The 24,213-nt window shown below is 32.6% G+C and overlaps 1 protein-coding gene across 1 annotated transcript in view; it reads left to right on the forward strand.

Moving 5' to 3' along the window:
- Positions 1-5,223: 5,223 nt before the first annotated feature.
- The window catches only part of LOC135845919 (protein artichoke), a 240,339-nt gene continuing 221,349 nt past the window's right edge, over positions 5,224-24,213 (forward strand). The window contains exon 1 of the mRNA XM_065364793.1: positions 5,224-5,467. The gene's annotated coding sequence lies outside the window, so the exon portion shown is untranslated. The remainder of the gene's footprint in view (positions 5,468-24,213) is intronic.

Here is a 24,213-nt window from a genome sequence, read left to right on the forward strand (position 1 = left end):
TTACCCTTCGTAAATAACACGTTCCCAAACTTATCAGTTTAAGGGGTTCACAAAATCATCCCCCTTTAGGCGATGGAGGCAGTATGCCCTATATCAACTTTTTTAAACTAAATTTTCAGAAATCTCTCCACTCGACCACTCCCTTTCCTCTACACATACAAAAAAATTAACAAAGTCAAATTTTTCACAGGAAAGTTTCCAAAAAAAATTGAAACATTGGAAGAAAATTTGTGCATAAAGTATTTTTTAATTTAAATCAAAATTATAAAATAAAAAAATAAAAAAAAACAATACTTACAAATGAACGCAATAATGAATTTTTTCAATTTTTCACTAGGTACTTTTTTGATTAAATTCACTACTTTCACTACCTTTTAGATACCCTGATCAAGCAAAATTTCATGCTTTAATCGATGAAATATAGTTTACTTTCTGTTTGCCACTGAATTATTTTGTTTTTATACCTACGTTTGAGGCTTAAAAATGGAAAATTGTCAGTTCCGTGCCTTTTTACGTACTTTGCTAGCATTTTTTTTTCAAGCTTTGACCTAGAAAGTCCAAACATGGCAAAAAAATAACGAAATAGCACTTTTTTTTTGCAAGATTTTGATTTTTTTGAGCATGTTGCACCGAATTTTGAGCTCCACGAAAAATATATGTTATACCTTAGGGTGTAACTAAATTTATAAAAAAAAAAATTGCAGAGGGCCTGCCTCGTTTTGTTTTTCTACGAATTTTTGAAATTTTCAAACTCCCTCAAAACACCTCCAATATGACATTTTTTTTTTTGAAAAAATTCACATAGTGACTATTTTTCTATGAAAGTTGAAAAAATTTTGAACCACCCCGTCCGGAGAGTGAGAATTCTGAATTTTGAGCACGTACGGGCACATTTCTCTGGTTGGGGTGGAGGGATTGTCGACTTAAAAATTTCTTGAGGATGGTTTTACATCAAAACTAACATTTTGGGCGCGTTTCGTTCAAATTAGAGAAAGTGCGGATATCACTGTCTAATCCTGAAAGGCTCTTTTTGTTGAAAATGGGAGACTTTTTCTGGTCAATTTTTTGGTTGAAAAGTGAAATTTTTTGGAATACGTATTTTTAGACAAAATAGCGAAATTTTTGGATAATTTCTGAAAAAAAATGAAAACTTTTTGGAATTTTTTGCGAAATATGTAGTACTTAAACGACGAGAAATGAGACTACATATTTGAAAATTTTCGCAGAAGGTGAGATTTTTTGCGAATTTTAGCAAAATGAAAAGTAGACTATGACAATTTTAGCGAAAGGTAGGGCTTTTGTACACCGTAATGCTGAAAATGCATTGTAGCCTGTTGGAAAAAACTAAAAAAATGTACCTTCAACTTTTAAAATTTTATCATTTTTATTTTATTTTTTCAATTTAAAGGTGCAAAACCCCGCGATTTTGGAAAACTTCCTTCGCTGAAATACGACTAAATTTCCATCACCATAATAATCTCAATTCACATCTTCGCATTTCAGCGCGTGAAATTTATCAAGATTCGCACATTGTTTAAAAATCCTTCAAACGTCACCGATTCATTTGAAAAAGAAATATTGGAACATGAGCATTTAAACATTTGGCTAGAATCCTATTTTGTGAGCAACCTTCGGCTTGTATTTTTCTTTACACAATGTAGACTGAATTTTCTTTTCTTTTATCCCGTCTTCCCCTCTCTCTGGCTGGTTTCTCTTCTTGCAAATCTGTATTAGATTTTTGATCATACTGGAGAATAGGAAACCGAAGCCAACCACCTCAGTTCCGCATTAACTTTCTATGTAAAACTCGGAGCTGAGCCAAACAACAAACTGGACAGCTTTGAAATCCCCCGTGAAGGAAATCTTTTTAACAAACTCGAGTTTTAAACGAAAAAATACTCGCGAATATGTTACACAGGCAAGACGTTCCAGTCAAAATACTCGCATAAATTTTTAAAAATGAACACAAAAGAGTAAGAAAAAAATCTCGAGGGAACGAGAGGGTAACATAGTAGGTTGTTATTATGGCTGCATGAGTAGGTATTCCAACATTGAACGAATTTCGTCGAAAATTAGACGTTAATAAAATTGCATAACCCGAGTGTATTTACGGCGATTCGGTTCGCCTGGCTGTTAACAAGGTTATGCAATTCTATCAACGCGAATTCTGACGTAATTTCTTTCCAAATAGAAAAAATAAAATTCACTATCGAATCCGCCTTTTTTTGATCCCATTTATAACTTCGGTCCAATCTAAAATGATCAACAGCTGAACAAAATAGTATCTTTTTTAACTCGTACAGTAAAGATTCAATCTACGTTCTCGTTTGGCCGAATTTCACATCTGATTTATTAGCCCACGTTCTTCTTATGAAAACATTTTTCTTTAAGCATTCCACCAAAACTTGAATCATTCCAGCGTATAATTTAATTTACAGAAGGCACGAACGAACGCAGCAAAAAATGATTAATATGTACTACGAATTTTGCGGATTAAGGCCACACCACCAACGCCATCGCCACTTTTACCACTAAACTTCGAATTCCGATAACCGAATTGAAAAAAAAATAACCAACGAGTTAGTTCCGCTTCACGAAATTTTTCGTTGGCTGAAAAAAAAAATCCTTGTCTATCAAAACATCAATTAACTCTTGAAACGGGTCACAGATTATACAGGGTGTTTCATAAATGATGAGTTACCTTAAAGCCAACAACTTGTTCTATAACGTTCGAAGTGGGTCACATAGGGTGGATTAATATGGAAACTTTTTTCATCAATTTTTAAATTCTCAAATGCCATAACTTTGTGATAAAACCAGAATGATGCGAGAGGCTGAAACCGAGAAAATGATACTTGCTACTTGCATTCTAAAGATGGAGGCGTTTTGAAGTTGGACACGAAAAGAAAGATTTTGCTCTCAAAAATAAGAGGGAAAAATTGCAAAAAAAAAATCTACTCCTTTATCATCATAACTAACACATCTCCCTGGTACAATTTCGTACGTACCCATATTATTCTGACTAGTGATTACCAAATAAAGACGGTAGAAAAAAATTGAAAAACTGTAAAGGCAATCCAATTTCAATAAAATAATACCTATAGGTAGATATAGGCCTTTTCTTGTATTTCTTTCCTTGGGGAGAGGGAGAGTTGAGATTGCAAAGCTCATATTTTCATCCCCCCCACCACTGTGTTTTGAGAACAAAATTGAAGTACCTAAATTATTTTTTTATTGTTTAAAAAAATGTTTTTGTAAAATATAAAAACGTAATTTTCGTTTTAATATAAGTACATAGTACATACATACAAGGTAAGTACTGAGGTACAAACTTAAATGCTGAATTTTAGATTTAGAGAAATTTCCAAATTTTCATCAAATTTTCGTCGTAATTCTGATCTTGTTTTCACACTTTACTATTCTGATCAGTGGCCAAAATAAATGATGTTTATTAAGTAAGCATACGTCATTTTGAACTTTTTGAAATAAAGAATTTTGATCACTTTTTTTGCTCTTCAAGCAATAATGTTTCATATAATTCAAAAATTTCAATGTAGCAACCTTGATAGATTTTGTATTCAGATAATTTTGACCTAAAAAAATTCAAAAAGGTAGCCATTTTTTTCATTTTTTTAGTTCTTATGGCAATGGAAATTTTTTGATATTTCCAAGTTTTGTTTTGGGGCTGCAACTCTCCGCCCCCCAAGCCTATTTATTTCTATTGCAAAAAAATGAAAAATAAATTTTAAAAAAAAAACAGAAGAAATCTGCAAATAATAAAATTAAAAAAAAATTCTTTCTATAAAAATTGGTAGAGCTACTTAAATGATTGCAATAATAATGGTAACAAAAATTAAAAACAGAAAATACCTACATTGAAAAGTTGTAAAAAAAAAAAAAAAAAAAAAAAAATGGAAAATTCTTTCGAAGCAATACTGAAAATTGAAAAAGAATACGATCTCGTAGGTAAGGAATAGCAGAAATTTATGAAGTACATAATTATTTTCTATGGGGGGAGGCGCACAGCACCAGAAATTCCTAACTGACTCGCCTATAGTTAAATACAATAAGTTTTTTTTGAAGGGAGGGGGGGATTAAAAAATAGTTTTGTTTAAAAATAAAATGATGAGTTTTTATAGTGAAATAGTTTGGAAAAAAATGTTTGCTTTTGAAAATTCTAATTTTTTTTTTGAATTTTCAGAACCTTCAATAATGTTTCATACATAATTTCTATTACGAAAAAAAAGGATTCGTATCTCGGGTGAGGAGGAGGGGGGGGAGGTAAAAACAATTTTTTGGTGTGAGGTAATTTTTATATTTTGACTTCAAAATTTTCGAATTTGGGTAGGCTAGATAGTATTTTTTTCAAACAAAATATTTTCAAAATCAAAAGCTTTTAAAAATTCTCATTTTTCTTTTTTGAATTTTCAGCCGCTTCAATAATGGTGTTTTAAAAATAATTTCTATTAAAAAAAGGAATTCGTATTTCGGTGGAATGAGGGAGGGGGGGTAAAAACAATGTTTTCTTTTGCGAGTTCGTTTTTTTTTTTTTTATTCTGACTTTAAAATTTTCAATAAATCAAATCTAAACCCCTCTCTACACGGGTGTAATAATCTAATAATCTTGCAATTATAAACACCCAAAAAAAAAAATTTGGATAGTATTTTTTCCAAACAAAATATTTCAAAATCGAAAGCTTCTGAAAATTTGTGTTTTTTTAAAAAAAGGAGTTTATATTTTTGGTTTAAACATTTTTTTTAATGTTTAGAAAATTGAATTTCCAAGCACTTGACAACGATTTTAGATTCTTCTCTTCGAATAACTGTTTCAATTTTAATTTTTTGTTTCAACCCTTAGTCTCCAGGTAGCGCAGGTACGTAAACTATACTTACTTACCTTTTAGGACTGCCTGTTAAGCAGTCTTTAAGGATGAAAAATATCAAATAAAATTCAAAGTACCCACCCTGACCCTTCAATCGAGATGTCAAATGGTCAAGTATCTACTTAATATCTCTCTCTTTCTCTACAATGACTCAAGATAAAATCCCCCTCCAACTACATACATACATTAAATGAGGCGATCATCACTTGGGAAACACCCTGTACAACCTGTCGCAGCACTATTTTTTCAACGTCGAATACTCCTTCAACACTGGATCGCCAGCATGGCAACACTGAATGCTCCAAAACGCGGTATCGTGGTGCGTACTTGTCGCCGAACGGGCGCTTTGCACACAGTTGGACGCTGATTTAGTTACCACGTTGGATGCGAGTAAAACGAAATTTTCGTTAGAGTTTCGTCTCCGGGATTCGGTGTTCTTTTCCATTTTATTTTCAATTTACGTACATAGATTCGTTTGATTTATTTTTTCGTTCGAGATCGTTCTAATCGTATTGTTTAATGATGTGAAGTGCAACTCGACATGTTTTTCTCGTAGAGAAAAAAAACACACATCGATTAAAAAGGTAAGATTTTCGTGTTTTCCGTCTTTGAAAAATCGAAAAAAAAATATCGAGGCATTTTTTTTGGTTCAAAATTTAAACCAGTAATTTTTGTTCAGTAAATATCATTTAATTTTCACCCAGAAAAATAATTTTCCATCGTAAGCATTTTTCATCTCATTTCATCATCGCTTCAGCAACTCGACTACCTACCTACCCTTACGAAATCGAGACCGGTGCGACTATAGTAGATATCAAAAAATGTAAAATGTTAAACCCTCAATCCCTTTTTTAAAGTATCATTGACGTGCAAAAAAAAACCTGTATACTAATTTGCATCCCACTCGACACCTTCATCGTCGGTTCGTCGACGAAACGCCAAACCATACACGACACAAACACGCCTCGTGGCTAATTTGAAAATCTTATCGTATAAAAGGGATGGATAGGGATACCACACGTAGTACTCTGGTACCTATTGCTGTGACAAAATTACGCAAGGTAGACAGGAGGATGCACAGCTATACCCAACAGCTAAAAATATTGAATTTCAACGCTACTCACGATGAAATTTTCAAGCTAAATTAGCATAGCAGCGAAAAATTAATTCGCCCGGTTTCCAACCTTCGTATACTACTCGAGCTGCTCTCTGATAACAAACAACTAATTCCATTCGAATATTTCATCCCTGGTAACTGGCCATGGCCATCGTACACCCCAAGCCCAATTATCACTCGTTCTACGTCGATGATAATTTTACCCTTGATAAAAAAAATTCCATTTTCAAATTCAAATTCAATCGGTTAACTTTCTAATAAATTTTCACGTTAATTACAAAAATAGGTAGGTAGGTAGGTGAACTACTGAGGGTAGGTTTCAAATGCTGATATGGATGGGACGCATTTAGTATACCATTAGAATATGCTCATAGGTGCGTGTCAACTCGACGAATACCCAACTTAAAAAGCCGGCTGAGTATTCGATGAGCTACGACGAAAACGCGTTTTCTATTGGGAAAATTATTACTTGAATATTTCATAAAGCTATTTTACATGTAGGAAAGTCTACACGTAGAGAGGTAAAATAGACGTACGCACTATACCTATAAACATGTGCTTTTTCAATTTCCCCATCATCGATACTTACATAATTTCTACGTATTTTTGTAATTGATTTTTAACCAGGTTGGCGTCGTCATCGTTGTCGAGAACGAATTATTATTATTCGATGAAAATATTTTATGCATAAAATCGTAGATGCCACCTGCTCGATAATTACGTAACGTTGTTGTAATATAGCTTATCTTTTCATAGGTTCAATTATTATAAAGGGTGATAGGGAATGAGGAAAGGAATTGATTTTTTTTTTTTTTCATTTTTTACAAGTTTATTCCGCATTGATGTGACGTGAAAAAATTACAAGAATTTATACTTCGATTGGATTAACGTTGAAAGCATCAAGAGTTATTTTTTCCCGAATGTGGGATGAAAAGGTGTCCTAAAATTTTTATTCGCTTAAACTTTGAGCAAAAAAATCAACTCCCAAATCAAAAGAAAATTTTTGAAAACTCCTACCCAAAAATTTTTGTTGATCAAAGCACTTTTTGGGAAAATTTGAAATATGTACTGTAGAAAGAGGTCGAACTTTTACTACGTAAAAGCTTAAGAATATTTGAAAAAGAGAACAAGACAGTTTTTTTTTAAATTTATGGCATAATTCTAAAAATTTTAAAATTTTGACCCCTCCCCTCTCCACTCCTCAAAAAAAAATGAGCCTCCATAACTAAAAATTTAATCCGATGATTTTCTGACGTGCTTCTCTCACATTAAATGAAGCTTCCTTCAAATTCGAAACAACAAGGTCAAGAGGTCCCTTTTCCGTATTGAAATTTGGTAAAATAATAAAAAGTTTTTAATTAGTTGGGAGAATATAATCCTGTCTCATGAATTATTAAGCGTTTATTCAATTACGATGTTTTATTCATATTTTTTAAAATTTATTTGATATTTAAACTGCTGCGATAGGTACGTATAATTTATGGTTCAAATGTTGGAAAAGAATTAAAATTTTCGTTATTTTATTCCAGCCTCGATTTAATTCATTGATCTGTTTTTGGTTTTTGGATAAAAAGTTGTAAGTAAGAATACTAGGTACTTTTTAAAACTTTTAAATCGTGTATTTGATCTCGATTTTTAATTTCACAAATTTTAACATTTACTTTTTCAATTAATTGACATCTTGTATTTCAGCTGATATGTAACTATGTATTACTTTTTTTTCTTTTTCCATGCATCAAATTTCCATGTTTTTCTGGTTTTTAAATTTTACCTTCACATGGATTTTAGTTGTAATAATTTAGAAATGATTAAGATTAAGTCAAACCGTCCAGAAAAAATGTGACTCCCTCCCCCTCCTCCTGTTCCAATCCAACTGACTAAAAGTTTTATCCAATTTTCAATCTTGAATTTTTTCCATATGAGAGGTGTTTTCTATCAAAATTATATTTATAAAAATTTCAAATCCAAAAGATGTAATTTGTTTATAATTTGTGAGTTTTCCTTTACGAAAGAAAGAAGGAAGGAAGGAAGGAAAACCTGCGCTAATTTTTCGCAAATATATCATTTTAAATGCAACCTGAAAGGTCAAATGCAAATTTTATTTACCTTTAATGCCAACATTTCGTGAGATTTGGTGCTTTTCACACCTAAATAGCGCCTTGAATAGACTAATTAGGCAAATTATGAATACATATCTTGCCAACGAATCATAGAAAATGCTATGTATGAAAAAGAGGTCAAATACGTACAAATTTTATCCATGGACGAAATTGAAATTCTCTCTAGATAGTAATTTTGTTTATAACACTACATAAATTACCACTTGAAATATTTAATAATTGAATACGCGACGCTTGGAATGAGTTAGGAAGGTAAAATTTGAAAATACTTTTTTTAGAGGACCGTATCAAGCCTTTGACATCGGACTAAATGCGAAAAAAAATTTCCAACGACATCTGCTATAAAATTATAAAGTTGTCTTCAACCAAATCAAACGTTTTTTTTTTTTTTTTTTTTTTTGATCAGGTAAGTAAAATTTCTGTAGTTTAATCTTCACCAAAGAAGGTGGAAAGGGGAGGAACAGAGAATAGTGGTGTAAAAACGCCCTAAGATGGTGACAAGTAATGGGTCGAAATTACTACATTATACCCAAATTGCCCACACAAGCTGGGATTTTTTCAAAAAAACGAAAAAATACAACCAAAAATTCGCAGAAAAAATCCTGAAAATTATTTGAATTCCAAGAATACATTTATCTTTGTGTCTCTTCACTTCCATACGCTGAAAAGCCAAAGACCGAGGAGAAAAGGGGCACTGGATGAGGCCCCAAATCCAAAATATAAATAGATATTCGAACTCAGTGACCTCAAATAAGTAGAAATCGATATGTTACATCATAAACTTTACATTTCCATTATTTTCTGTTTTTTTTTTTTTTTTTTTCAAATTAAAAAGCTGCAAAGGCATCCATCCTAGGATCCTATCTAAAAAAATAAATGGACATTTGAACTTAGCGCCTTCGAAAGCCCAACAAATGACTCGTCTCACATGCACTTATTTAAAAATTTTTAGTATTTTTTTGACCATGTTTGAAAATCCTTGGAAGGAAGGAAAGGAAGGAAAGGAAGGAGGGAGGGGAAATTAGAAAAATTGAATCGAAAAGAATGAGTCAATATTCAAACTCACGATTTTCAATCAATTTTTTCAAAAACTTTCGATCAAAATTAGGGCTCTTGTGCCCCTCAAGGGGTGTTATAAAATCCTATTTTAAAAATCAGTTCGCCGAAAAATGAAACCTGTCTTCTCTATAAATTTTCAAATTTTTAAAAGTCAGCTTTCGACTTTCGTTCTTATTATAAAAAGTTCAGCTTTCGTTCAGAAAACGTAATTTTGAGGTTTTCAAACTTCAATAATCACAAATTTCTGATTTTCTATATAATTTCAATTCTCTTTGAAATCCTTCAAACATATTTGCTTCAAGTTCAACCAGCTTCGAGGTTGTACGAGCTCCTCACCCCCTCCCCCTCTTAATCAGGGTCAGAACATAAATTACACAATGGATACTTCACACAACCATCACAGAAAACTTGTACAAAAAAATTGAGCAAAATGCAGAGAAGAATCCGACTTAATTTTTGGTCCATGTTGATAATGAAAATATACATAATCCTCGAATTAAACTTTCAAAATTGAAAACTAGAATTTTTCCAAAACCTAAAAATACACCACCCTTGTAAGCAAAAATTTGTAGGTAGGTGATAATTTTCCTCTTGCATTTCTTCGAATGATATCAAAAAAGGCAATGAAAATTTTAATCATCTTTTATATCGAAAACGTCATACACGAAAATATAAAACAAAAATCGACCCAAAAAATCGAATAAAATTCCCATCGTCATTTTCATCGTATAATCGTAAAAATAAAAAAAAAGAATAAAAGTATACGTAAAACCCACGACATAGAAGATGACTATCGTTATCGTTAGAGAAATTAAATACCTTCGATATGGATTTTTCATTGAAAAACAAATTTCAGCCGAACGATTCGGTCGTCGAATTGGGCTCTAATTTATAATACGACGCGACACGAATTCATAAATTGCGAATCCATATTTAGGTACAATTTGGCACCGTGTCATAAATTCGCCGCAGTCTGGGTATTTCTATACCGAATTCGTATTGTAATAAGTAATATTCAGTCTGGTAGAAAACATCTGGTACAGTCTACTCTATGTACATTTCTCAGTCATCATCAAAATTATCGCGAAGTGACCTCATGGTTATTTTTTTATAAATTTTTTTACCAACAAACAAAGATAGTGCAATTTCGTTGCAAAATTATTCGTGGAAATGATACTTGTACTAGAATAATTACCTATGTACCTATCTCTATATATAGTGTCTAAATCACACGTGCATTTTACCTGATAATGAAATCGATGCAGCATTTAATATTTTTTCACACCATGAAATCTGAAAAAAAGAAAGAAAAAAAACACGAAAAAATTATCAACTAGTAAACTTTTAAAATATCTACGATTAATTCGAATTCTCGCATCGGAATAAATGGCTGTAAACAATTCACATTCTTTTTTGTATTCGTAGGATATTTCATATTTCGAAATATTACAAGAATTTCTCCTGCTCGATTCCTCTGAGAGTACACCAAAAACCGTAACGGATAAAATACCCTTTAGACGATCGCATAATTCGTAAATATTTTTTTTTTCATTCTTCAAAGAAATGAGAAAATATTTAATATAAATGAAATAAAATGATATAAAAACCGCATAATTCCAAAGGCTCTCGATTCGCATACCAAAATCAAACAGTTTAATTCTTTTATAATATGCACAGGCAGACTCCACAGGCCACAGACTCGTCAAACACGAAATATATTTGCCAGAGTATTCTTTTCTTTGTTTTTCCTCCCTCACTCTATCTCTCTCTCATTTTCTGTCACTGCTTCACTAAGTACTATACAACAATACGATGGAATTACTCGATTGTAAAACGCGTTTGCGAAGTTTTAAATTATTTTATACTCGAAATTATACGTATCGTACCATAGATCGGCTCTTTCTACATAGTACAAATGTTTACTTTTTCTTTTGTTTTATAAATTAGCGCCACCGCCGCTGCCGGCAGTGAAAATGTCGAAAAAACTACCAACTTAATTTCATGCGCCATTTGTTTAGTCATATAACGCCATAAGTTCATAATAAACGAGGTTCTCTATGCTCCTATACGAGATCTTTTTTTGAACGTTTCAATAAACGAACGCATGAGCCGAAGAAAAAGCAAACGAATTTTTTCGCCATGTAAGATGCTTGCGTATAAGTGTGTTATTTAGAACAGGAATTCTGTACTGTGAAAGGGTGTAATCAGAGAAGAAGGGGGGAGGAGAGAAATCGTGGTAATTTGAGACGGTGTTTGACGTTTTTTCAGAGAGAGGGAGGAACAGGCCAATTGGTGAACTTTATGAGATCATTTTTACAAAGTAAGTGTAGAGCATTTCTCCACACATGTGGCAACCTTTTTTTTTTTTTGGTATTGTACCTACTTTTCAGTACCTAGTTTTGGCGAAAGTGCATATCCTCAAAAATGGCTCTTTAGGGATTTGTACTTACTTATTGTTTTCTTGAAAATAGTGAAGAGTTTTGTAACCTTTGAGCAAAGTAGTTTTTTCTCTTAATATGGTACAGAAGTATCATAGAAATTGTTACGATTGGATATCAGGTGAAAATTTGGAAAATAAGGGTAAAATTTTCCAATGTAAATTCATAAAAATTAGTCACATCAAAAATAAGAAAACAAAAACTTTAATTTTCAAAAAAGAATCGAAAATCACAAAAGAAAATACATGAAATGACAACGAAGATTAACCATCAGAAAGTCGGAGGACTGAGTATTGAAATGGAAAAATCATACTAAGAAATCACACGATCTCCATTTTTAAAACAAAAGCTATTAAATTTTGCCCTTAAAAAGAGCATATCTTGTACATAAAAAACTTCTCCAAAAAAAATTGAATTCATTTTTTGAGAAAACTTTTTGTTGACAATTTTTTAGAAGAAATTTGTAAAACAAACTTTTTTGAATAAAGGAAATCTCATTGGGGTGAAACTGAATGTAAAAAACTCATTTATTACGACCCTCAATAAAATAGAGGAGGGAGAAGGTGTGAAACATTTTCATGAAGCCCTCATTTTTTGCCCAGGTCCAGATTGGCTTTCAGAAGAACTGAATGTGCAGGGTGAGTCATAAGTGATCTGATAATGGTCCCTTCAAAAAGAGTAAATATTGAACTAAAGTTACATCATGTTATGAATAATGCTTGCATATCAATCCGAAAAAGAAAGGAAATGGGTTGGCGGAAACTTGAAGAATGTTTTCTGTGCTCTATTTTGTTGTTACAGGGGGGGGGGGGGAATTCGCACTAGGTGGTAGGGATTTTATTCAAAAATACATCGTAAATATTTACAGCTTACATCTAGGGTTAAAATAATTCATTTCGAGTTGAAAGTTGCCCCAAAAAAATTTCTGCTCCGGAGATGCCTTGGAGGGCAGATTTGAGCCCCCGAAGAGTGGAGGTTTTCTAAAAAAAATTGTGGTTTTTTCACTCCTGTCGCAAAACAACCTGTTTGGGAAAAATGGTCGAGTCTCAAATGAAAGTATTTGAGATTCTGTGTCGATCTATGCCATTGTCATTAAAATCCAAGACCACTTTAAGGGTTCTAATGAGCGACTGAAAATTTGCAAATCGTTTATTTTTGGAAAAATTCGTGTTTTGAAAATTTTCTCTTGGCGAATATTTCTCAAATCATGTTGAAATATTGAAAGTTATAGTGGTGCCAGTTATTTGATCATTTTTGCCAATTTTAAAAAATCGAAAAAAATTCGGAAGGTTTCGGCTATTTTCCTTGATTTTTTGAAATTGGAAATACGATCGAAGAATTTTGGCTCCACTGCGTTTTATTTCGATATGAATAATGCGAAATAATTTGCAAAAAAAAAAAAATTAAAACACAAAATCCAAAAATAAACAATTTGCAAATTTTCAACTGCTCAATAGAGCTCAAAAGTGGTCCTGGATTTTGACCATAATTGCTTAAATCGATGTAAAATCTCAAATACTTTCATTTTAAACTGGACCATTTCTTTCAAAACAGGTTGTGTAGCGACAGAAGCGAAAAACCACGTTTTCGACAATTCTTTCTCTTTGAGGGCCCAAATCTCCCCTGCAGAGGCACCTCCGGAGCTGGAATTATTGGTGGGTAAATTTCTACTAAGAATGAAGGTCTCTACTGAAATTGGCCGAAATTGGCCGACTTTTTTTGGCGATCCATCCCACTGTACACGTTCATAATCTTATTCGTAGATGAGGGGGAGGGGAGATTGAGGCTGATAACAAGAGGAGGAAGACAGGAAAAGTTTTACCGGCAGTAAAATTTTTTATTCCTTCAATAATATCATGAGAATTTTTCTCAAAATCCGAGCCAAGTGCCTTGACTGCAGTGATGACCCTCAAACAAGCGGTTTTTCCAAGTATTTTGTTGAATAAGTTTTGAATTTTTTTAGAGACTTTTGGAGGAATTTTGACAAAAAAAGATGAGATTTTTATGTTTTTGATCAGCATTGGTTTGATCTCCGAACAATTTGAAAGAATTTCCAACGAATGGAAACTGAAACACAAATATACATTGAATCAACTTCATGGTCGAAAACTCGGAAAAAATAATCAAAGCTCGTTATTTATCCTTATTAAACTCTTACAAGGCTTCCCAAAATGGGAATCCGCTCTAATTAGGTATACGTATAGTTTGGCTTCATTCTCGCCTTTTCCGGGCGCATCAGGTAGACGGGCACCTACAATAAAAACGAATCTGTTATGACGAAATCTAGCCCCTTCGCCACCCTTTTTCTAGCATTAACCACACATCAAAGAAAATATGAAATTACAGAAAGGTATTCTGGTGGTTAATGCGTTCAAAAAAACGTAATTTTTCCGAAACACCCAATCCCAGTCGGTGGCACACGAGGTGATATACGACTTTTGATCAACTCTAGACTGTTTTTCACTCATCAAACGCTCTTCGTCGCCTCGTTTGGGTAAAAGTTGATAAGCAGGCGTTAGGTTATTTGAAGTGTTGTACGTCGACAAATAATTCGTCTCTTTGGCTCTTTTTAGTAGAGTAAATTAAACAGAGAAAATATCTATATTTCAATTCAACTTTTCAACAGACTTTCACAATAATTTAAATTTCTTTGAGGCAGCACAGCGCAGCAAGCAGATGAATTTCCTTTTTCAAATAGCAACACGACATTTCGGTGAAAAGCATCTTGTACTATACCTATACTACGTATCTAGTGGAAAAACTTGCAAAAAAATATACCGACGACGACGATTTAAAAACGAAAAATATTGTGTAGCAGTAGAATTCTCATTAAAAAAAAAAAAAAAAAAAAAAAAAAAAATGAAGAAGAGAAAAAAAACCACTGTACAATATTTTAAAATAATTTTATACGTTCGTCTTATAGCGTCATTTTGGATTTTAATTTTGGTCTGAAGCGTATTTCTTTTTCTTTTTTTTCTTTTTTGTATAAATAACGCGCACGAGTGCATTGTTAAATGCGCTTACAAATTTACAACCATGCCACATTGCTTTCAGTACATAAAAGGTAGGCCATATCTTTACTTTACTTTTTACTTATTACGCGGATAGATAAACACACATTTATAGATATTATTACCGCCAGATCTGGTACAGTACGAATAAGCTTATTTAAATACACAAACTTATAGGTGTATATTGTGCGATGTATAAAGAACGCAATGTAAAAGAAAAATCGCACCAATAAAACATATTCCCATCTCTTTGATGTATAAAGTGACCCGATTCTGTGCAGTCACGAACGTACAAAATTCTTTTTTAAAATCGCCTTCGCCTTTCGCCTCGTGTGCCTTTTCGGAAATGAATCAGCTTTTTTTTGCACCGTCCCGTCCGTCCAAGTTGTACGTGGCTTTGGCTACGGTGGTTTTCCTAGCTCAAGATTTGTGCTGTTCGCTTCCTTAATAATAGTCACAATTTTGGAAATAATTCTTCTTTCTTTTTTTTTTTTTTTTTGTAGCTAGATTGATTATTTTTTCCTGGTTGCTTTGAAAAACGCGTCCGAGACTATACAGGGTTTTGTGGCCGCGCTGTCTTTTGTCCGATTAAAAAGGCCTTACTGGCTCTTCATCCCTTCGTTGGCCTATCCCTTTAATCGAGCGAGCGAACGAGCGAAAAAAAAAACGTAAAATCGATGCTTTTTTGACGCGAAAGTAAACATGTTCGCGGTACTGTTTGCCACACAGTTCGACGAATAAACTATAAGGTAGAGTGTGCCATAAAAGGTTGCGCTTTATGGAACATCATCGTCGTGTAGTTTTGATTGAACGTTCGGTAATGTCGTTTCGCTTTGGTTGGCGTGCGATTTGCACATGTACGAGTAAATGTGTACTAGCATTTCGAAGACGATGAAGACGTGGTTTTGTACAAACTACAAAATGCAACCGGCAATATGTTACTTGATATTTCAATTCTTCCAGTCGAATAAATGCGTTTCCAAGTTTTGATGATGTTTTGCCTCGTCTTACCTCGTCTGACCCGCAGCCTGGCCTTATACTACATAAGTATACCTATCATACTGTTTCGCGTTATACGTATGTCTACTATGTATAGTAATATACCCCACTTTAACAAGCCGAAGAAAATTACTATGGGGTGCGTCTTCGTTCGGCTTATTTATGTAAAAAGTTTCCCTTTAAGGATTTACCAGTCCGTTCTTGTTAGTTCCATCGGGTTTGGCGAAAATTGGCCCTGGCCGGAGGATTTACGACAATGTACTCACCAGCGTTGCGTTGCTTTCGCAGCCTACATTGGTTTGTTTTCTTCTGCACCGAGTAAATGATCTATTATGTCATTTAGCGAAGGCGAAGTTTTGGAAAAATTATCTGAAAAAGGTGCCTTATTCCTGTTCAATTAAGCAATGAACGAGGTTGTAATAATCTATATCTTTTGTTTGGATTTTTCGAGTTTAGGTAGCTTTAGCGTGTGATGGATCGTTTCAAATTTATTACTCGCGCTGAGAGTATTCGATAGACGTTTTGTTGTTTTGTGTGTCTACGTTCAGAATGATCATGATGATGACCAATTTCTATCTCACGTTGACTGATTTTTACATACCTACTCAAGAAAATTTTTTTGAATAATTTTTCATCGAAAAATGGAAAAAAGGGAGATTTTGGGGAATAATGATTGATTCCAAATTGATCTGGAAAGAACAGATGAGTTTATACTTACAAACTAAACTTAGAAAACTAAACTATTTGATTCGCTTCCTGGCACAACATTTTGGCACTCAGCACATGGTAAAAATTTATTATGCTCTCTATCAATCTGTGCTCCAGTATGGCTTGTTCATCGGGGGGGGGGGAGCAGCGGACTGTCACTTAGAACCTATCCATATTCTACAAAAATGGGCAGTTAGGAGCATTGTAGGTAAAAAAAAAAGGGGGAAGGTACAAAAAATGATTTTCAAAAACTAGAAATTCTGCCTATTCAAAAATGGGAAATATTTTTTAAACAACGAGAAAGGGCGTCATCGCCACAAGCATTTTTTTGTTCATAAAAGATGAATGAACGACGAAAAATGATGAAGTTCCACCCCAGATGAGGCCCGACAATAAAGTATTTATGAACGACTACGATTTAATAACAAGATAAGCAGTATTCACGACGAAATAATTTCATACACAACAGAACATTATCAGTTCAATTACCATTATTATATTTTGTACTAATTTTTACAAATAATCAACTGAGGGTTTCTTTCAAAAAAATTTGAGTTAAATTGTAACTCAGTAGAAAAAAAAAACAAATTAGCCTAAGCGAAGCGAGGGCAAAAGCTTAGGGAAAAAATGAGAATTTTGAGGATAGATTGGCGATTTTGTCGGCAAATGAACAGTAACTAAATACATGATTGTAAAAAATTTGAATTTTTGACAACTGAAACTAAAATATTGTTGGAATTTTTGTATTTTCCTAACTTTCTTGAATTTCTCACAATTTCCCAAGTTTTTCCTACTTTCCCAGAACCAGAGGGGGGCAAACTGTCTCCCCTTAGCTCCCTTTCGCTTCGTCCCTGAGGTCAAAAGAGGGAGAGGGGTCGCCCATCAAAGTTCACAAAACATTACTTCTATAAACAGCAATTTTTTACATACCTAGGTACCTACTTCGTTTTTTTGGTATCATTTTAATATTTTTTAAACGTTTATTTCTGTCGGTGAAATGCCTGTTTTTGATAGAAAATTTTTGTTGTGCATTGCCTTATATAGCAGTTGAAAGTAATAAAATGTCGTGAATTTTTTAATTCGTTGTTTGATACATTGATGGCTTGGTTTAAAAAACACGTAAGTCCAGGTTTTTCAAAAATGCCTTTATTGTGGTTTCTTTAGTAAAAAAAAAAACGAGGAATCTGAATATAAAAACCTCATAAGTCGAAAATGCACCCTAGCGCTGTAATCAGCGAAAATGTAAGATTGAAAAACGCGTAAGTCCGACATACGAGGTTTCTATAATAAATGAAAAATACGTAAGTCCAACTTACGAGGTTTCTATTATAAAAACCACGTAACTACAAGAATTTAAATTTGAAAACCTCGTAAGTCCTCGTTAAAAACCACGTAAGTCCTGTGTAAGTATGATGAAAATGTGGATGTCGTCTTTAAAAACCTTGTATATGTCCTTTCAAAGCTCTTTAATTAACTACTTAACGTTATAATTGATCAACCTATAAAATATCATCAGGCCATACCGTTAAGACCCCTAAAATATAATAATGCAATCTAAAACTGCAAATAACAACATCTGAATGTTTCAAACATTTTTTTGCTCTCCTGAAAAATTTACGATTTTGGACTTAGGTACGTGTTATTTAAACCAAGCCATCGCATTATTTTGTAGTTGGAGTACCTTTTATGTTGTGGTAAGCTCTTTATTGTCGGAAATTTCCAATTTAGTTGTGGTAATGATTTTTCTGGTGTGAAAGTGCCTATGCTTGTCGTGCTGGCGCCCTTTTTTGTCATGGTATTAAATCACACCCATTCAAAAACTATCAAGTCCAGGCAATTGACTATATACAAAGGAATAGGTCCAAATTTAGAGTTTATGTGAATGAGAGGGGGAGAAAAATTGATAACACCGTTGCTCCCCTACCTAGGTACTGATGAGACAGATCTGGTGCTCATGCTCCATGGTGTTTGCAGAAGCTGTTTAATGCAGTGATGAGTATAGAGGTTTGGGCTCTTGGCTGGCACTAGTCTGGTGGTTACTGGAGAGCGAAAACACCTTACAGACTACTGGGTAATATTACGTCATAGTCTGCCCTCTGTTTGCTTATAGTATGCGAGGTCCTGTTATTCTGCTGTAGATGTACTCATGTTATATTCTAGGATGATAATTGAATTTGTTTTTAAACTTTCCTGTGTGTTCATTATTTTTAGTTTTGTTTTATACTCTTTCATTTGCTTATTTACATATTTATTTTTTATTTTTTTGGTTTGTTTTGTTTGTTTCTCTTTCTTTTTTCTCTCCTCCTTCAATCTGTTAAATTTTTTTTCTCACATGAACAATGTTACCATGGAGGCCCCTCGCTCGCATAATTGTGCATAGGGGGGATATTTTGTTATTTTGTAACATTTTTAGAAATATATAAAATATTGATTGATTGAAATATTGAATTTAAACAATGATTTCTATGCTGGTATATTCTCACATTTTGAGGTGGATCGAGAAAAAACATTTCAATCAAATCGTCCAAATTAATTTTTTTTTCTGCTTAGATTTTTTCAAACACCCACCAAAATAATTTTTAAAAAATATAAATTTTGAAAATTTCAGCAAAACGATTGTTAAAAAATGTTTTTTTTTTTTCAAAAGCAAGTTTGTGTGTATTTTTGGCTCATATTAAGTATGTGAAGTTTTCATTTTTTTTCCCTCAAAAATGAAGGCCGTATTTTACTATCTTCAAAAACAAAAAGTCAAGTTTTCATTTTCTTTTTCAAAAATGAAGTTTTCATTTTTCAGGGTTTCTACACTAAAATCCAGAAAGCTGAATTCGTGCTTTTTTCGTACTCTCAAAATGAAATTTCGTACCGCGTCAATGTTGTCAAACATACCCATAATTAACCTCCCTCTACCTCCTCCCCCACCCCCACCCTCGAAAAAATCAAGTCTTCAAAGTGTTCCCAAATTTTTAAAATATTCTAAAATAGGATATTTTTTGACATTTTCAGTGGCCAAGCCAGGATTTTACCAAGGAATGGGGAGGGGGAAACCCCAGATTTTTAGGCATGAAAAGTCAAAATTGTGGAACAGTTTTCCGGAAATTCTTCATAATGTATGATTATTTTAGGAAAAGGAAGGCAAAATTACTGTTTAGCGAAACGAGAGGAAACATTTTTCAAAAAAATTTGTTCAAAAAACGAAGAAACACCGTTTTTGCATGTTTTATTTTAAATTATCAACCCCAAGGGGATCGACTTTTTTTTAAAAATTCAGAAAAATAGGTAGGTATTCTCTCTTGTGAAATTCTGTCCTCATTTTGTGATAATGTTCCTCCTCTCACTTCTTTAAAAAGCATGAGATCCATCAAGAACTATACTTTCTAGAGTTGTTTTGTAAATTTGTACCAGCCTTTTTCTTCCTGCATCTTTTTTTCAAGTCACTACTTATTTCCTTCTTCCTCTTTTGAAAAGAATTGTAAATAAACGCCGCCGGCTCAAAAACCTATCCATGTTAATAAACGACCAAAGAGTAGCATGCGTGTGCCATGTGATGGTAGAAAAGAAAAGCGCCATCGAAACTGAACAAGCATTTAGGGTTAATTCGTCTAGCGAAAAATGTAGACGTAATAAATTTCAACTAGAAAAGTGTCACATTTACCGTTTTCTCGTTTCCTCGCGCGACTTTTGGCAATTTAAATTTTAATAAAGTTGGGTTAAATAGTGAAATATCGTTCGTGATTTGTTTTTATTTTATACTATGGTATAGTAGTACTATAGTATATAGTAGGACGCTTTATATAGTTACCATCCTACTCGAATGGATCGTAGTGTAATTTTAAACTTTTAGTCGCTTTATTTAATTTAAAAATTTACGACTACTTTCGTCAACTTTGAATTTTGGCCGATGATTATTTTTTTCCCTCGCTTCACGTTTCAAGATGACGATGATTGGATTAAGGGTAATTTTTATTAATGATGAAATTAATGAAAATTTTTCTGCTTTCGAACGCAGGAATTTGTGTAGGTGGGAGTATTTGAAGTGTAAGAGTAAGATGTTCGAAGACTTTTTGTAGAAAGAAATTGTAGGAGGAAAATTTCGGAAGAGGTCAATGTAATTTTTATTATGAGCTAGGATTTGGAAAACTTAATGGTATAAGGAAAAACAATTTTATAATTCAAGATTCTACAAAAAAAAAAAAAAAAAAAAAAACGAAGCTTTAAAGATTTAAATGTGGTATTTTACTCGTAGGAGATATTTTCTATTGAACTATCAATAAATTATTGGATCAGGAATTTTTCAAATAGAATACGAGGTTTCTCAATGAAATCGATTTTAACATTTCTTAACGCATCATTACCAATACGTTGCAATATTTCTTCAATGCTCATTACATTTTATCAATTTAACTACTTACCGAGAAAGATGTTATTGAACTTATCATCTGTAATAAAGCTCTCTGTGCTAATTGCTTTATAATAGGTATGTAGATGTACCTATCTTAACACAAAGCAATTAATAGAAACTATAGAGTTGGTAGATATTATAGGTAAATACATATTTAGCACTCGTACGAGTATGTATGACGAAAAATAAAGAAATAACAATCTTATCATATCAGTGATTAGCTCGGTTCAATAGGTTGGCAATTATTTATATATCTCAGTCGGTTCAAATTAAGTAAGTAATTGTGAACTTTATTAACAATTGGAAGATAATATTGATCGGGCCGGAAATGATGTACGTACATTTATACGGTACATTATGCATTTTCGTCGATGTTATTTAAATATGCGTAACGATCCGAGCATAAATTCGGTAAAATTTAAAGGATTTTTTTTTGGATTTATCGTTAAATATTTTGATTAGGTAGCTACGAGTATTTTTATTCCTAAAGTATTAGTAAAAATTTGGGCGGAAGCTACATCAGCGGTAACTGGCAACCAAATCAAAAGAAAATGTTGATTTGATTGTTCATTTTTGCCAATAACAGAGTCATTTCAGCTTCTCTCATTGGAAAGGCATACAAAAAATGAACCAGTTTAGTACGTAGGTATTTGAGTAATTAGCGGACCTATCATAAAATTAAAAATTAAAACCAATATACCCATTTTTTTTTTTTTTTTTGAGTGAAAGAGAAAACGATGAAAGCAGAAAATTGTTCAGTAAAAACCATAATTTCCATAGGATTTTTACCCAATTTTATTTGATGATTTTTTTTGTCTGATTGCAAGATTTTGGGATTGATTGGAAACCAAAATAAGAGTCAATTTCTGGTAGAGATTTTGAAAACAATTTTCGAGATCAATTAATTTATTTTTTTCGTCAAAATTGAGCAATCTTTACACTTTGAATGTTTTTACAAAATTTCTACGCCATTACGATTCTAATTCAAAGTTTTTTTGCAATTTTATACGAAACTTTTGTCTGCATATGGTCAATTTTTTTGTGTAAATTTTGGACGATTTTACTCGACTTTGTTGATATTTTATAAGTTTATTTTTGATGTTAAATTTTTGCCAAAATTGGTTGTTTTTAAAGATATAAAAATTAGGTCCAGAAAAAAATTAAGAACTATTAATTTTCGAGAACTTATTTTGGGCAATTTTTACATAATTTTTTGATGATTTTGCCTTGATTTTTATATTTTTCTATTGATAATATAGGTACTATCTGACAATTTTGTCAAGATTCAGAGCAATTTGTGCAATTCACAATAAAATATTGACTTTTTATCAATTTTTAATTCATTCCAAACTTTTTTTTCTTTTGTTAATTTTACTTCACCATTTTTATGCTTGATCAATTTTATAAGTGTTTTGAGCAAAAACTACTCAACAAACTCACAAATAAAAAAAATTCAAGTTTTTTTTGAAATTTGAGAAATTATTCTAAGTTTTAAGTGACTTGTAAGTATGGAAAAAATAAGTGGATATTCAAAATTTACACAATCAAAAACATCACAAAGGACATGCCACGTGGTTTTTAATTTTTTATTTCAAAATTTGAACAAAACGAGGAAGGGGATAAATCGTAGTGTTTTGGATCGAAAATTTTTTAAAAAATGGCTTCATTGCTAAAAAAAAGAAATAGAGTCTTTTCAGTAAAAAAAAAGTTCTAAATCATGGATGGGTATTATTTTTTTTTTCGCTTCCAACTCAATTATAAAAATGCCATTTATATAGGAGCTCCACAGAACTTTTTTTTCAAATTTTCAGAGTCTGAAGAAATGTCAGAAAGTTATTTTTGACAGTTGACATCACAATTTATTGATTTTCAGAAAATTATGGTAATTTATCAAAAGTTACCAGTAATTTACTAAAAATAACATGACTGTTTCTAATTTTTTACGATGTTTTCGAAAAACTAGGTCTGAACCGAGAGGAGAGGAAGGGGGTGAGAACCTTCAAATCATCGAAAAAAATTACACTGGTATTCAATTAGGTGTCAATTTTTGAAGGCTCTGATTCTGATTTTGAAAATCATTCAATCTCAGAATCAAAATTAATGCCTTTCAGAGAAGAAAGATTGGAGGCAAAAATTTTTGACCATTTGCCTTTAAAAAACCAAAACTGTACTTCTCATAGGAGAGTTGGGGCCCAAAAATTATATGAAAAATGCACCATGGATGTCAAAAAAATTTACCTCTTCTGGGAGGGGAGGGGGCTCAGTTCTTATCTCGGAGTCAAAAAGGTATTTGAATCAGAATCGACACCTTTAAAAATCCATTTCACTTTAAAATAGATTTTTCGTGACAAAAAATTGATATTTCTTGAAATTTTCTATCACAAGTAAGGTCGATTTTGAAAAAATCAAGCACCATAAAAAAAACGAAAGGAAAAGAAGTTATGGAGCATAAAATAAATTCACTAAACGATAACCAACCTATAAATTAAAAAATGATAATAATTGCTAAATACACAACAGTTCTTCACTTCAACAAGTTCAAAAAACCTGAGCACACAAAACCATCCATTCAATATGTGCAACTATTAGGTACACGAATAGAAACCATAGAAATGAAAATACAAGCAATAATATTCCATAATTCGAATTTACTCGCGTACTTCGCCAATTTCATTTCATCAGTTAACAGCAAAATAGTAGAAAATACCCATTAAGATGATCTCAAGTTATCAGCTCGACCATTGGTGTAATTACCATAGTCTCATCTCTCGTAAGACCTAACCGAACAAGAAGAAGAAAAAAAAAAGCAAGACAAGTAGGTACTTAAGGTGAACCCGTAGTAGCTGTTTTAATTAGGCTATTTCTCGCTAATGACATGTTCTCCGGGTAAAAAGCGAAGGTACATAACGTGTAATTATGGAAACGTTTCTTATAAGGGGGTAAAAATTTCCAAACAATTCGAGATGAAACTCATCGTGGCTGGTATAATTTCAAAAAATACGAATTTTTAACGCGTTTTACTTTCGATACGATACGATAGGCTATACCGTACACCAAACACACCGAGATAGCTTTCCATTTTCTCTCTCGTTTTTTTTTCCTTCTCAAAAAACGTAGGTAGGTAGCTATTTCGAGTTGGAAAATTAAAATACCATCTTACTGTTAAATTTTATGATGAACCGAAATCCACTCGAAAGCTAAACCCATTTACTGTCTGTATAGTGAAAAGTCGACTCTTCGATATTCTGCTAGCAATGCATATTTTAACCTTTGAAAAGCCAACTCATAAAAGCTTTATCGAGGACTTAATGTTTAAACGTCGAATTACTACTTAAATCAAACGGTAAAAACAGCTCGGCTCATTTCCATACGATATAGACTACTTACTCAGACTTACTCACACATCGTCAAGTTGACCTCATCGAGTCATCATACATGGTAAAAAGTACGATCGAGAAAATATCTCTATTTATTATTTC

This window comes from Planococcus citri, chromosome 4, assembly GCF_950023065.1.
Source record: "Planococcus citri chromosome 4, ihPlaCitr1.1, whole genome shotgun sequence".
NCBI classification, from domain to species: Eukaryota; Metazoa; Arthropoda; class Insecta; order Hemiptera; family Pseudococcidae; genus Planococcus; species Planococcus citri.